The sequence below is a fragment of the Protopterus annectens genome, chromosome 9.part0, assembly GCF_019279795.1.
Source record: "Protopterus annectens isolate FY-2018-M chromosome 9.part0, PAN1.0, whole genome shotgun sequence".
In the NCBI taxonomy this organism is placed as follows: Eukaryota; Metazoa; Chordata; order Ceratodontiformes; family Protopteridae; genus Protopterus; species Protopterus annectens.
In genome coordinates, this window is record NC_056743.1 from 1,498,012,021 (window position 1) to 1,498,027,880 (window position 15,860).

Here is a 15,860-nt window from a genome sequence, read left to right on the forward strand (position 1 = left end):
TGGATTGGGCTGATTTTCTGCTCATGTAGTTGTCTGCTTTTGGGTCGCCCTCCAACCTGAATAATGGAGTGGGCTGTCCACTTTTCTCTGGTCATGCTGTGATACACACATCCTTCACTGGTCATTGCATTGCCTGGGCATTCTGGCACTCTGGAATAAGCTGCTGCCAAAAAATGTTAGCTGCCTGGTGTTTGGCCTCACATGCCGAATATGCTTGGCATGCCTCCTCCGGATACCTTTCTTATCATTTAAAACTTATGTTAAAGGTCCGTGTCATGTAATAATATGGTCTGGGCATAATTTACCATGTAAATAGTTTATTGCAAAAACTTACTGGCCTATGCCAAAACTTCGTAGATATTTCTCCAAAATGTATCTACTTTTTTTTTTTTTTTTGGTGGTGTTTCAGTTCCTTTTTCTCTGTTTCCCAGTTTTCCATATTTTTTTGAGTCATCAATAAAACTGCTTAGTTTGTACTTTTGCTTTATATTTATCTTCATATCTTCTGTTTTCTGCCAGTGCTGATATTTTTAGTTTATTATTTGTGATAGTGCATGATAGCTCCTGATCTGTTCTGATACTGCCCATTGCTTTTATCATGTCTATCTTTCTGAGTATTTTTGTTAATCTGTTCCCTCTTCTATACTCTTCTAACTTTGCTTGCTGATTTTATCATCTCTCAGTTTGGATCTGTTCAATGACCTTGCAGATTAGGATAACCAGGCTAATGGGTCTGTAATTCCTGGGGTCCATGGTACGGCTGCCTTTGTGATGCCTTTTGGAAAGTACTTTTAGTTTTTTTTTTTTTATTATGATGATAGCAGTTATTAGGTCACTAGGTATATGCATGAGTGATGAAGATGTCTCTGGGGTGAGGTTAGCACTAAATGTTTTGCCAGTATGTTTGTAATATCCACTGGATCAGAGTAGGCAATACCATTTCAAATGAGTTCATGATGGGTGCTATTTTGTAACTTCCTGATGTAGGTAAAGAAGGATTTGTAATTATACTTAGCTTCTGATGCTAGGCTGAGTTCATGGAAGGCCTTAGTGTTGCTGATGATGGTTTTCAGTACCTTGGATAACCTTTTGATGTTGACATTGATTTGTTGGTCTTTAATTCTGATATATATTCTAATGAGCTTTTTCTTTTATTGTATTGTTTATTTATGCATCTGGATCAACAGGTAGGTTTACTATTTTATTTCTCGTTGTGTTTAGCTTTGATAGAGTCTCTCAGGATAATACAGTTTTCTAAATGAGAGTAGAATTCATTCTCATAACTACTAGCTGTGTATACATTTTGAAGAGTACAGTTATATCAGAACTTAAAAACTTCACTGTAGAACTGTACTGCTAAACGGAATGCCATGCCATCCTAATCCTATGCCAGGAAGTATCACTGCTACATATCAGAGCACACATAGGCACACATTCCTCTCTCCAAACATGCTCACACACACAGGCACACACACACACACACACACACACACACACACACACACACACACACACACACACACACACACACACACACACACACACACACACACACACACACACACACACACACACACACAAGCACGCGTGCGCAAACACACACATGCACACACACACACACACACACACACACACACACACACACACACACACACACACACACACACACACACACACACACACACACACATGCACACTTGCACTCCACTGCTTACCCTGATCAGCTGTCTGAACACGTTGAAAATACTCTGCTTTACCCTGTGCAGATTCTTCAGTACTTAAATGCATTTATGCATTTTGTGCACTGCTCTGCACAGGTAGTGTGCAGCTTGTATATCTATGAATAACTGTACTGTGCAAGTTTCCTTATAGAACAGTGCACTGGAATGCCAAAGTTCCTCATTAGCATATCTCTGCCCACAAATACATGTGTTTACATAGAGATATAAAAACTCTCACTGCTAAGTAGTACTGAGCTGCAAAACTGACTCAGGAGGCTTTGGAGCAGGACAGCCTTACACTGTATGCAAAGAGGCTTTTGTGGCTTTGTATTCTGGGCAAACTGTCTGTGAACTTAGCTAGAATCTATTCATGGGGAAACACAGAAGACAATTTATTCATTCAGAGTTGAAAAACATCTTCTTATGACATTCAAGTGCCCTTGACAGATGTTTCCACTGACACCACTGCTTGCTCTGATGACAGATTTGTTTTGGAAAGCAAATTTATTTGTGTAGTTTCACAGTATATTCTACACAAAAGTCTTGAATAATATGGGTTTGCAAGTTAATTGTGGTTGATTTAAAAGATTTCTCATATGGATTAATCTGTGATATTAAATGGTGTAGCAGTCCATGATCCTTTGCCAAGGGCAGCTGTTCAAAGATTTCTCATATGGATTAATTAGTGTATTAAATGGTGTAGCAGCCCATAATCATTTACCAAGGGTAGCTGTTAAAAGATTTCTCATATTGATTAATCAGTGATATTAAATGGTGTAACAGCCCATAATCATTTGCAAAAAGCAGCTAATTACTTTAATATCACGATGGGGCTGCTGTTATATGCACTTTTAATCTTCATGCTAGAAATGCAGATTTAACAGATGATTTCACTCTGAACTTCTAAGACTTAGCCTGATAATCAACAAATGTGTTGAGCCTAGTTACTGGAATTCTTGAACAGCTAGTATGGTTCATACCTCTCAACCTGGACACATCAAAAATCTGGACAAAGGCCCATGAAAGTAGGTACAACTTGTCAAATATCTGGGCATTAAACATAAAAATTGCATGCATAATAATATGACTCCACCCATTCAGACAGTATTGTGGGATACCAACATTCAAACACAAGTTGAAAAACAGACAAAAATAATAAACTATAACCAGAACAATGGGGTTTTATTTACATTAACATTTGGACTTGTATAGACTTTTGCACTTGTATAAAACTAAAATGTCCTATCTCAGTACTTACAGATTTCTGCACTTGCTGCAGCCTTTCAGCATTGGTATTGGAAATCCATGGGTTACATTAGTCCCAACATGAAATAACCAGTGCCTGCACCATAAAAGGAGAGGTCCTAATGTGGAACAAGACAATTAGTTTGTGTAATAATTTTCAGAAGATTAAAAAAAACACTTCATAATGTCTGACATATAAATATGATGAGATATCAACCAATTATCAAGGATCATATTGAGAGTAGACACATTGGACAGAAAGACCAATTTATGTTTCCAGTAAATGATGTGAGTATTAAGGGTAGGAGCAAGATTGGCCTATACATGACATGAACGGTCATGGATATTATTTTAGTTGGATTCTGAGTCAAGTGTTGCTCATCCAATATATGATATTGTTCTATAGTCCTCAGGGTCATCCAGATGCATGTCTTTGAAATGTGGGAGGAAACCAGATCACCCAGAGGAAACCCACATGAACACAGGGAAGGCATGCAGACTCCGCACAGAAGGCACCCATATGATAATCAAACCATAGAACCACTTGCTGTGATGCAACAGCGCAAACCGCTGTACCACTGTGCTGTCCAGAAAACCATAAGGTAACATTCATATCTAAATAGCTGAGTGGACGTAGACATTAAGGAAAATGGCCAAAGTTATTATTCAGATGTTAGACAACATACATATTGTTTTTAAAGTGCACTTTTAAGTAATAACTGTTAAAGCAATGCAGGACTATTTCAATAATTGATGAAGTGTAAGTATCCCTTTTATGATTTAATAAATGTAACAGTAAGTAATGCTTTAAGAGTAGACAACAAAAGCCATTAAAATAGAATAAAGTTTAAATAATTCTTATTAAAAGAATATATAAAAGCAGGTTAAATGAACACTGTCAAAACAGGTCTTGCAGGAAAATGTAAAATGTACTTGGCTTATGTTCCACAAATTAACTTATTATAACAATGTGTTGTAGTATTATATGTCTTTTATTCCAATTAACCCACTGAATAATGCAAACAAGTCAACAAGCTTAAACATTCAGGCCTACTTTTGGACTCTACATACTTACTCAAATCTTGCACTGAAAAGTAACCACTCAAGTAATTTATCAACTGGTTTACTTAAAATATTTCCAACTTTCTGTGATTAGTAGCTGTGAATATGTTATGATACCAAAGCTTGAGTATGGTTTTCCAACCATTGCTTTAAACTGCATACAAAACACAACTGTGCTTCAAATTACTATTAACATGATTTGTAAATGTATATACCTAGCGAGTAACAGAAATGTTTATTTCTTGGTTCATCATTATAGAAGTGCTATCCAGCTGCTCTCAGCATTCCCTTACAAAACTATTTATACATGTTTTGTCTTCCCTTGTCCTTCTCAGTTAAAGTGAGAAACACTCTTACACCTTTCATTTGGAAAGAATGGGATACAATATGAGTGCGATTACAGCAGCAGTAGTCCTTCTATCCTCTTTGGCTGTCTGCCTGCCTGGCTTGAGTCGCGGCCATATCATAACTGTTTTTTTTTTTAAATTTTCCCTTCCCCTTCCCCAGAATGCTGGCTGAATGCTTTTTCTCATAAGCTCTGTCTTGCAGCACGAACATCAACACACATTCCCTTGTACATCCATAATGCCGCCGTGACTCCACACACTCACTCAAACCTTGCACTGAAAAGTAACCAATCAAGTAATTTGTCAACCAGTTTACTTAAAAGATTTGCTTTCTGTGATTAGCAGTTGTGAATATGTTCTGATAGCAAAGCTTCTAACCACTACTTTAAACTGCATTAAAAATAAATTGTGCTTCAAATTACCATTAATGGGATTTGTAAATGTATATACGTAGTGATTAACAGAAATGTTTATTTCTTGGTTCACTGTTATAGAACAGAAGTACTATCCAGTTGCTCTCAACATTCCTTTACAAACTATTCATACAACTTGTTTTGTCTTTCCTTGTCCTTCACAGTTATAGTAAAAAACACTCTTATACCTTTGAGTTGAAAAGAATATGGTATAATACAAGTGTCATAACAGCTCCAGTAGTCCTTCTCTCCTCTTTGGCTGGCTGCCCTGTCTGGATTGAGTTGTGGCCGTATCATAACTGTATATTTTTTTTAAATTTTCCCCTTTCCCTTCCCCAGAATGATGACTGAATTCTTGTGTTCACAGGCATTGTCTCATAGCATGGAGTCATGGTTGCACGTTGATGATGCCATGCAATATGCTGATGTCCGCATGTACATAAAAAACAAAAATAAAAAAAAATCAGGATTTAAAGGGGCTACTCAGGAATTCGTGGCACCCTATTATTTCAACCCCAAAAATGGTAAATACCAAGGAATTTGGTACAGTTGAGAGGTATGGTACGGTTCTCTTCTAATAACACAGATCTTTGATTTAATGCTGAAAAAACACGTTGAAATTGTCTTTGAAAATAAAATAAAATTTAAATTGAATAAAATAAGTAAACAGGCAAATCAGCAAATGCTACTTTATTTACTTGAGGGGGAAGGCATCTCTTAAATGAGAGCATATTGCACTTGGCTGAACAATCCCTCTTGAGATACATAGATTATCGACTACCAATTTGAAATTTTGCTAACAAATGCACTACATAGCAAATGCTAAATTTATTAATTACTTCTTCTTTATGATTGCTGCTTTCCTTGCAGAAGTAACTATCAAAGTGCAATTTAATGTTGTTGCATGCCTATTTTTTAATCATTTTATCTATTATACTGCAGGATATACATTAGATCTTTGATGATCGCTGTTGTAAATCCAGGCTTTGAGAGACTTGATTGCATGAATAAACATTTCTGGAAACTCACAAAATAATACATTTTCATCAGTGATAAATGTCACCCCCATGGGGGGTATGGAGACACCATGCACTTCCCATTAAGAATAAGCAACCCTGATGTCATTAGATCTCAAAAAAAAAAAACAAAAAAACTATTCAGCAACTTCAATATACAACATGAAATAAAACTTACAAGGTCGATATTCGTTCAACTACCTGACTCACATTTTTTGTAAATCCATCTAATAAGACAACTGCATCAGCAATGTAAAAGCAGAATCCAAAACAACAACAACAAAAAAGATGCCTGTGCTGATGTCATGGAGTGCTAAATCCATAACTAAAATCTAGGAGACCCCACTTCTATTAGTGACAGAGGCGCTTGCTGGTGCAGGAATAATGGATGGTGTATTTATTCTGGGGGAGGAAGCTGGTTGGATAGAGTTCTCATAGACATCTGTTGAAGGCATAGAGCTCATAGAGAAATACTTACTCTCCAAGTTGGGCTTCTGGGAGGGTAAGGAGGCAGGCCCCTATAATGGCTCAGGCCACTGAAATGGTTCAAGGTAAATTTATCTTCATGCCAGTCTTATTGCCTACTAAACAATAGATGTCACTGTGCTGGGAGAAATGACAGGGATAGAAATAGTTGACCATCTGTCACATATGTGATGGCTCCTGTTCCTGCTGTGGAATCCCTCATTCCCCATGCATTACATGAAAGCACCATAAAGGTGGACTCCTTGAGAATTCAGGGGCCCAGTGAAGATTTGAGTTATAAGGGCACAAAAAATGGTGAAAAGTTGAAGGGCAAAATGGGGCTGGGAGGGGAAGCAAATTAGAGAAATATAGAAAAAGGGAGATAAATGTCGCTATTGTTTTTTTCATGATGAGGATGAGGAAGTGTATACATAAAGCAAAAGTATGCACTGCTGTGCATTGCGTATTTTAAACTTAAATACAAATGAAACCTCACAATCTTGCCATTGATTATTTTGATTCATTTCACACACCAAAGGTTTAAAATTTAAAATGTAAATAAAGCCTCACTATGTCACCATTAAAAATACAAATTTAACCTTTCAGCAACAGCATGCACCTCATTGCAAGTTAGCTTAGCTGGAAGCGAATTGAAAGTGACTTTAATGTGCATTATGCTGCTTATGAAGTAGAAAAAATATATAACCTGCAAATGTTTAGCTTGTCAGAGATGTTGGCTAGGGTTCAAATGGACACTATTTGCAACATTTCACCTGTGTATTAAAAGAAACAACACAGAAAGAGCAAATGATCATTCATCAAGAAAAAGTGGTAGTCTCAAAAGCTTATCTTACTTAAAGTAATTAAGGTCAAATTACAAACATACACAAACACTGATAAAGTCCATTGCTTAGGCACAATTAGAACCTCTGAAGTGAAAAGATAATATTATCTCTCATTTTGGACTTGAAAGCAAGACCTCCAGCATATCAAGATGTAATCACTACTGCTGGCCTAACAAGAGCCTCTCTAAAGAGATACATATTGGATCTCTTAAGATTCTTATCTTGCTTTGCTAGAGGTCATGGGTTTAAGTCCCATATGAAATCTAATATTATCCCTTCACATCTATGATTCCAAATAATTAAAAAATACATAATCTGAAACATATCCATTTTTCAAATATCAAGCTACTGCTTACTTATCCTCCTTTGTATGATGTGCTCCTTATCCCCCTTTACAAGTCCCCATAACCATATAGTAGTATTACTCACTGGCATCTATATCCGGACTGCTGGGTACCCTATCTGCTGTAGCACTGTTTGAGATACAAGTGAAGAGGAACACCCAGAGAATACATCCCTCTTTGCAGCAGGGAAGCTTTTCTGAGAGATCATTTTAAAGATGCAAACAGAGAAGGATGACACCCTGATGAGCATATAGATCTTCGCATGTCAGAAGCATTTATACTGTTTTGTTGATATTGGTGGATCATTGCAAGATGAATTATGTACTATCCACCAATGACATGGTAACCCTGGATGTTGCTGTTACACTTTACCCAAAGGAAAATGTGCTGTTTGTCTTCATCCAGCCTCCTGATGACACAAATTCTACACCTGGGTGACCAGTCTCACATTTCTACCATTAAGACATCCTTAAAAATGTAGTTTAAATACCTTCAGGATAGATAGTTCAGGCAAAAAAAAAAAATCCAGCTTTGGAATACACCACTATAGTTTGTTAACAAGGGATGTTTGAATCTGAAATGGCTAGTAGACACATGTTAAAAGTGTTCTATACATAGAAATAATGGGCAGGCATTCATCAATATTTTAAGCCCTTATTTAGATTTATTGTATAGAAAGACTGATAACGATTATTTAGCTTTCCTTTTCTTTGAATGCTTTCCAGTTTATCACCTTAAAAAAATAATACACTTCAGTCTTCCAGTGTTATCTTCCTCCTTGTGACCATATACCCAAGCTGCTCTTCCCATCTTTGCAAACCTTCACTCTACAGTAGTTTTGTTTTTTATTCCATTGATACATTCTATTTTTCACATTTTCTTTACCATTGACATGACAATTCATTTAGCTATACTAAGCTGGCAGAATCATCTATGTATGCAGTTTTCAAATTTATTACTTTAACACGTGTTTCACTCTCATCTGGGCTGTTTTCCTTCTTAAACTTGTGTATATTCTATTGAATATATTTTCCCTTCCATAATATGCTTTATAATGTACACCAATATACTTTATATTTAATTACAATGCACAGTGGTTAGACCCTCAGTCACCTGCTCTGCAGATGCATAATCTTCCACGTGAAATGATTCCACACATAAATCAAAGCATGTAGGAAAACACTTTTTTCTATAATACAGATATTTCCTTTCTCCATTGGTTGCTCAGTTTTCAAAGATATGCTTGTATTCCACGTAAATTAGGCAACCTGTGATAGAACTCGGACATCTTGTTGCAGAGATGTTTAATGCTCATCTCATTCCCTCTAATACAGCTCTTTCGAGTGTGTATGTTTAACCCCCAGTGGGTGTGGCTTCAGCCTTTAAAATATGAGGTTATTAACTTATAGTTCAAACAAATATTCATAGCTCTGGAACTATAAGCGTTAAAAGAAAACTGTCAATGGCAAACTATTCAGGATAAATCAATCAATACATTAGTGGCATTTATTCAATTTGATTATTTAAACTGGATTTTATAAGCCAAAATAAAGGCAGTGAATATTAATTTTATGATGTTGTATAAACAGATGTCAGTAATCGCTCAAGCAAGACACATAGTGCCAGCAGAGGTTTCTTCATATAGCTGTGAGCTTTCATATAATGCTATGCAGTTCTGTCTGTGTTGCCTGAATGTTGAAATATTTAGAGACATATGAAAATTATTACAACATAAATAAACAGTATACAAATAATATTAAATATCTTTTTAGCTGCATTAGACAGAGGTCAAATATCAATACAATTGTGTTTGCCACATACCTCTCAACTGTACAGATGTTTGCATAATGTCCAGATTGTTGCCTCATGTTTTCAGTCTGATCCTCATAAAAGCTGTGGTTTTCTGGCAAATCATCAACATTAAATAATGACAGGCATTTGAGTTTTAGATTTCATATCCTTAAGAAAATACGCACTAAGTCAAAGATGTTATTCTAGCAGCTGTCTGTATTTGTAGGAGCAATATTTAAAATCTGTCCCTGTTTTGGGGTCTTTGCCCCCCATTATTTCTGGATTTGTTCAGATTTCTTGTTCTGAGAGAGTGAGTGGTATGTTTTGCTGTCATGTAGGCTTCAAGATAAAATATTCTGATACCTTGTATGTCACATGGATTTTGAAATTATTAATGCAAATATGAACAAACAATATTTGATGCCTAGAGGCACAGTAGGAGGTAACTGCAGAAACGCCTGGAAGTGCACTCTCCTGCACTGACAATGTTTGCATTTTATGTGAAGGAACCCCACCAAATTTACTGTATATACAGTTCCCATGCAAACAAAGAGTTGCAAGTCCTGGAACTCAGATAACAGAGCACCCTGTCCACCATTTATTTCCTTCTTCGATACACTTTCATTCCGTTGTACTAGAATCAGGGTACTAAAGCCGCCTGAGATTTATAAAGACTGTGACAAAATGAGGTAAGTCTTTGTAACCAGTCTTACCCCATGGTGTAGCAACACTGTCTCATGCACAGACCACACGTGCCTCCTCAGGATCATACATGTCTCAGAGACACCAATGAGTGTGGGCTAACCCCAGCTGCATAATTTATATGGCCAGAGTGGCCTCTTAGGATTGTGTATGCCTCAGAGAAACTATCAAATGTGGCCTGGCTCTAACTTCATAACATATCGGACTAGAATGACTGCTCAGGATTACACATGATGCTGAGACACTACTAAGTGTAGGCTGGTTCCAAGTATATCACTTATGGGACCAGAATGGCCCCTTAGGGTTGTACATGACTCAAGACATTTCGAAGTTTGGGCTGGTTCTAAATGCATTACATATGTAACCAGAGTGTCCTCTAGGATAACATGTGACTCAGTGATACTACTGAGTGTGGGTTAGTTCCAATTATATGACTTATAAAACCAAAGGCAAATCCGCACAAGACAGTAGAATCACTTACCATAAAAGGACCAATAACCAGAAAACAGAAAGTGAAACTGGTTCTTTCCACATTGCAAATTTAATTTGATTAAGCCCTTTCATATCTTTAAATGCCATGACTTCATCAGAAGGGATGTGCTTGTCCTTTTTTTGTTTAACTTTCTCTTTGGCACAAGGTGTAAGTGCAGTGAGGTTATGGAAAGAAAACAGATGATGCAGGGTTTGAATCCAGTTAAGTGACATTTTGTTGAGGTTGGGGGTTGATATAATGATTAATGTGTTTACCTCACAGACACAAGGTACAGGGCTTCATTTTTCACCTTTAAAAGGGTAGGTTTAAAATGGCCCATAATGGCAGCTAGCCTAATCCTTACCTATGGAACTATGAATAGTTATACACCCAATAACTTGGGTTTAAATAATGAATAAAAATCTCACCTGACACTAAAAAACACTTGACAATAATAAAAAAACAAACAAAAAAAAAACACATGGCCCCTCTCATACACTCAAGTTTGTGTTAACATATTTAAACACAAAAGCATTTCTTAACAAAGTAAATACATTAAGTAGATGTTCATTATCAGATACAAATTCTAATAGTGAATAAAGAGTGATAGAAAAAGGTGTCAGAGTTTGGCATCTCTGTTTTTAAGAAAACTGTTAATATAAAGTGTTTCATTCAGTACTGGTTTCAGTATTGCATTCAATGTTAGCTGTTAAATTAATTCTTGGTACACAGTTTTGTTCTGCAAATATGTGATGTATATTTGGCGGAACCTTTTCAATTATAAAAGTAAAAAAATGTCTTAAAATAACTACAGTTCTAGGCATGTTTAAATAGGACATTTGTTGGATTACCAGTTTTGGTACTATATACTTGTTGATATATTACTTCCCTAAGTTGTCTCTTAGTCTTCCTATCATAGAAAGAGTCACATGAGACACACCTTGCAAAATAAATTACACCAGTAGTGGCAGAGTTGTAATATATTACTTATGGGGCAAGTATAACCCCACAGGATTGTACATGACTCAGAGACAACACTAAGTGTTGGCTGGTCACAGATACATAACGTATGGGACCAGAAATGTGAACTTAGAGTTGGTATAGTGTGTCTGACCACATTGCTCCCCTCTTTTGTTAATATGTTGCTCAGCATACAAATATTAGCAGCAGAGGCAACATTTAAGATCTACAGATAAAAAAAATTACAACCCTAGCAATTGCATTTATGCTAAAATAATTACATGACCCTACTCCACAAAGTGATGTTGCCAAGTACTTGCCAATATTGCACAGGACCACGTACTCTCATTTCCATACTATAGTAATAACGGATTCTAGCTCTACTACTATGACAAGAGTGAAACTTTTCTATCAATCATTGTGCAGCATGATGGTAGAGCACAGAACACAAGGGCTCAGCTGCTTAAAAATGTATAACTGACTTACTTTATTAAGTGACTTTTCCCCAATGTGTTGTGTTTTGCTTTTAAAGATCCCCTTAGTCTGTAGCACTGGTGCATTGTGTAACGTATGTTTCTGTGCACCATTCATAGAACGGGGCAGTTTTCTGAACATTATCTGCAGTTGCTGTGGTCCATATTTATGAACAGCAGTAATGACAGACAACATACTAAACGCAGTTTACAACATACGAAATACAGTGCACATTTTCATTTAGGCAACTGTTCACTATACTTGTTGTGTCTTTCGGCTTTTCCCGGTTAGGGGTCGCCACAGTGGAACTCTGGTCCGCTAATGATTGGCAGTAGATTTTTATGTGCAGAGTTGCCAGCTCTGACGCACAACCTTCAACAAAGGTATGCCCATTCATGCATGTCTCCGCACAGAAGACGCTCTAGCTGAGAATCGAACAGGGCAACGTCTTACTGTGAGGCGACAACGCTACCACAGCACCACCACCGTAGCTGCAACTGTTCACTATACTAATGAATTCATTGGCTCCTTTGTAATGCTGCATTATAATTTCCTTGCATTTTCTTTACATATGTAATTATCTTCATCAGTATAATTTATTTTTGGTAAAAAATGACTAATTAACTGCATTTGCTTATAATCATTTTAGAGATATCAATATTCAAAATTTCAGTTACTGAGCAGTTTTCCTTGTCTTTTAAATTTTTGAAATCATTACGAAGTAAAAATTGCATTTTATTTAATTTCATTAGATTTGTTCTGCTCCAAAATTGTAATGGTATCAATTATTTTGTTACACAATAAGTGTTAGTTTTTTGTCACTGATTTATTAGTTATATAATTTCCACTTGTGCCTTGGTCAGCATAAGGTTTACTTTTGCCTGCTGTACTAGTTTGCTTATTTCTTTATTTTAGGAATTCCCTGTTTATGTTATCAGTTTGCTGTGCATTTGTCCTTGATAACATATCATACTTTTAGATACAGTCTGTATATGTGGAGTCAGACATTCTTTTGAGCATGCTTGATTTACTTATTTGAATACAAAGGCAGGCTCACAGGAAGATGCAGACATACAATGCGCAGTCAGTTTAAGCACATAAGTAACAGCATCCCCTGCTTCCATCTCTTTTTCTTTTGCTAACACCTTGCATCACAGTGTGTGCTCTTTAAATACCATTATCTACTTATTCCAACCCTTACAGATAATCTAGTCACTCTGCACTATGTCTATGTAGTCATTAATGATTTAATTTAACCTGCCCACCATGTGAACTCTAGTTTTACTTCTTCATGTCTGTTAAGCTTTCCTTTCTGCATTATTTGAGCTAGTTTACCAACTAAAGATTCTATTTCATTCATTCACAAAGTGCACTTTCAATTTGCACTTCAATATAATGTACAATGTATAAGCAAAAAATGAAAAGGTGGGGAATAGAAGATGATGGATGGGTGGGGGGGGGCTATTGTGAAGGAGAAAAAGACTTTCTAGAGGATGGCCTGGGAAAGGGGTAAGACATGACTAATCCTTAGAAGAAAGAAGAGTGGGAAGGCTACAAATGATGTGTTGGAAGACACATTTCTAACATGCTAAGCCTATATTTCATTGAAAATCAACTAGTTGAAACTTCATTTAGATGAAATAAACTGACTGAAGCTTTACCTCACTGAAAATATTATAAGAGGCATTTTACCCCTTGTATTTCAAGTTCTTTATCAGTATACCATGGAGAAAAAAGAAACACAAATGGGTACAATGATTTCTGACACACAAATTGAAACTGTGCTCACCGGTGGTGATCTCCTATTGATAATGAAACCAGGAGATTACAAATCAGGGAATAAAAATGATCAGTTGAAACTCATCTAATTTATGCATGACCAAATGTAAGGAAGCCTTCTGAGACTCAATAAAGTGATAACTTGTTTAGTATTTCCTCTAAAATATCTGGTACTGAAATGTCCTCTTCAATATTAGAACCTTGAACTTCTAAGCTTAAACCTGCATAATTTTCTTGCTTTTGTCCTTCTTCCATCTCCAATGAGCTCTTGCATGATGAAATCACAGTAATTCGTTTATTGCACCTGGGAAAAGACTATATCTACAGCTGATTGAAAAGACTGCCTCATCTTCCTCATTTCACATCTTTATTATTATTATTATTATCTTGCTCCATTTCTTCTTCATTTTAACCATCATCATACCCTTCATTATTGAATTTCCTTTTAGTAACCTGCCGCCTTCTTTCCCTTCTTTTTTTTCTTTCTTCTTCTGTCTGTTGACAGAGTTAGTCCCACTAGGACAATGTCCTGGATTCAGGAAAGACCTGAGCTGGGATTTGTACTGACTAAGGGAGATATGGCCAGGGCAGTGGAGAACTTACCTTGCTCTTCTTTCCAATAACTGTTGTAGAATTTTTTACATACACCTAAGCAACCACCAACTCCCCCAATCTCTCAGAGCCACACGCTCCAGGGATCTAAACCTTGTCATCACAATAAACAAAACATGCTGGAAGGATAGGTTCCTGACCCAGAGACTCCCCAGACTCTGGAATAGAGTGCCCATACATGTCAAGCAGAGCGTCTCTTTGGCCCGCTTCAAAAGGAACCTTAATGATTGGATGGGATAAAGGAAATTCACACCGGGGATTACATAAGTCGCCCTGCTAGACAGGGGTCCAGGGAAGTAAATACTGTGGGAAGAAATAGCCAGGGAATTGTTATGGCTAGGCTTGTGTAGGCCCTAGGTCCGATAGCTTAGTACCAACCTATGAACTCAGGCAGATGGGACTTTGGTATTAGTGTCTCATCTGAAGGATGACTCACTTGGGAGTGTAGCCCTTATACCACACTACCAGCATCAAGTACCCAGTGCTAGAACAGAACTTGCAGCTTTCCAATCTTCAAGCACCAAAGGAAAGTGCACTACCTGTTGAGCCACAGAAACTGACTGAACACCTTTATTGATTTTGCATACATTTTCAGCAACAACTTGGCTACATACACATTAATAGAAAAACATTGCAATCATTTTTGTTATTCATGCACTATACATGTTTTCTTTTCTAACAATTATCATTCACTGCAACATTACAAATATTGCTCAAGTTCTGCCCTCCTTAAAATTTCACTCCTCCTCCTTCTCCTGAACATTATTCTGCATGTACTGCTCTCACGCATTCCATGTATTTCTACCTACTTTTCTTCATCTTTTAATGAAGATCCCACCCGCAATTCTTTTATCTCCTTTGCAACATTCACTACTTCAGTAATGGTTGGTTTAGATTTTGATTTCCATTTTCTGTAATTTCTGTTTTTGTCAGCCAATAGCATTAAACTTAGTAAAGCTTTAGTATGTCCAGGCAATTCAGTTTCTACATCCCAGTTCAAAAATAACAATTTTCTTAGTTACAATAATTTAATACCCCAACATTTATAACAAAGTACCCTGTAGGGAATTTTTAAATTTTGCCCACATCCCCAGAACACACGCTCCCAATCACCACTGTCTTTCACATCATACCTCCAGCATTTTCTATCTACCTGAGGGAAGATTCTGTGAATATCCAGCCTAATACCAGGTGGTAGAAATACTTTCTTCAAAATTTTCTAAAGTATAAATCTACTAATGAAAGTAAGGAAGCACAAGCTGGATCAAGTTGAATCTTATTTATTAAAAACACAGAAACAGGTGATCCAAATAGTAGTTGAAAAAACAGAATAAAGTGTAGAAATTCACCATTCCATTTATAAACCTGTTTAAAAGCAGGTTTAAAAGCATGGGAGTGGTTTACTAGGGTAGTTGTGTTATAAAAGACAATTAGCATGTTTCTTTGCTAAATACCCCTACCCCCATACACCAGTGTGATATTCGACACAGTGCTGCCCTACTTCAAGCTATGTGATTCCAAGATATGTTAAACCAAACTAACAGTTTGTAGGTTCATAGGTTCATAGGTAGGTACTAGGCTATTGGCCCTAGGGACTATATAAGCCTAGCCA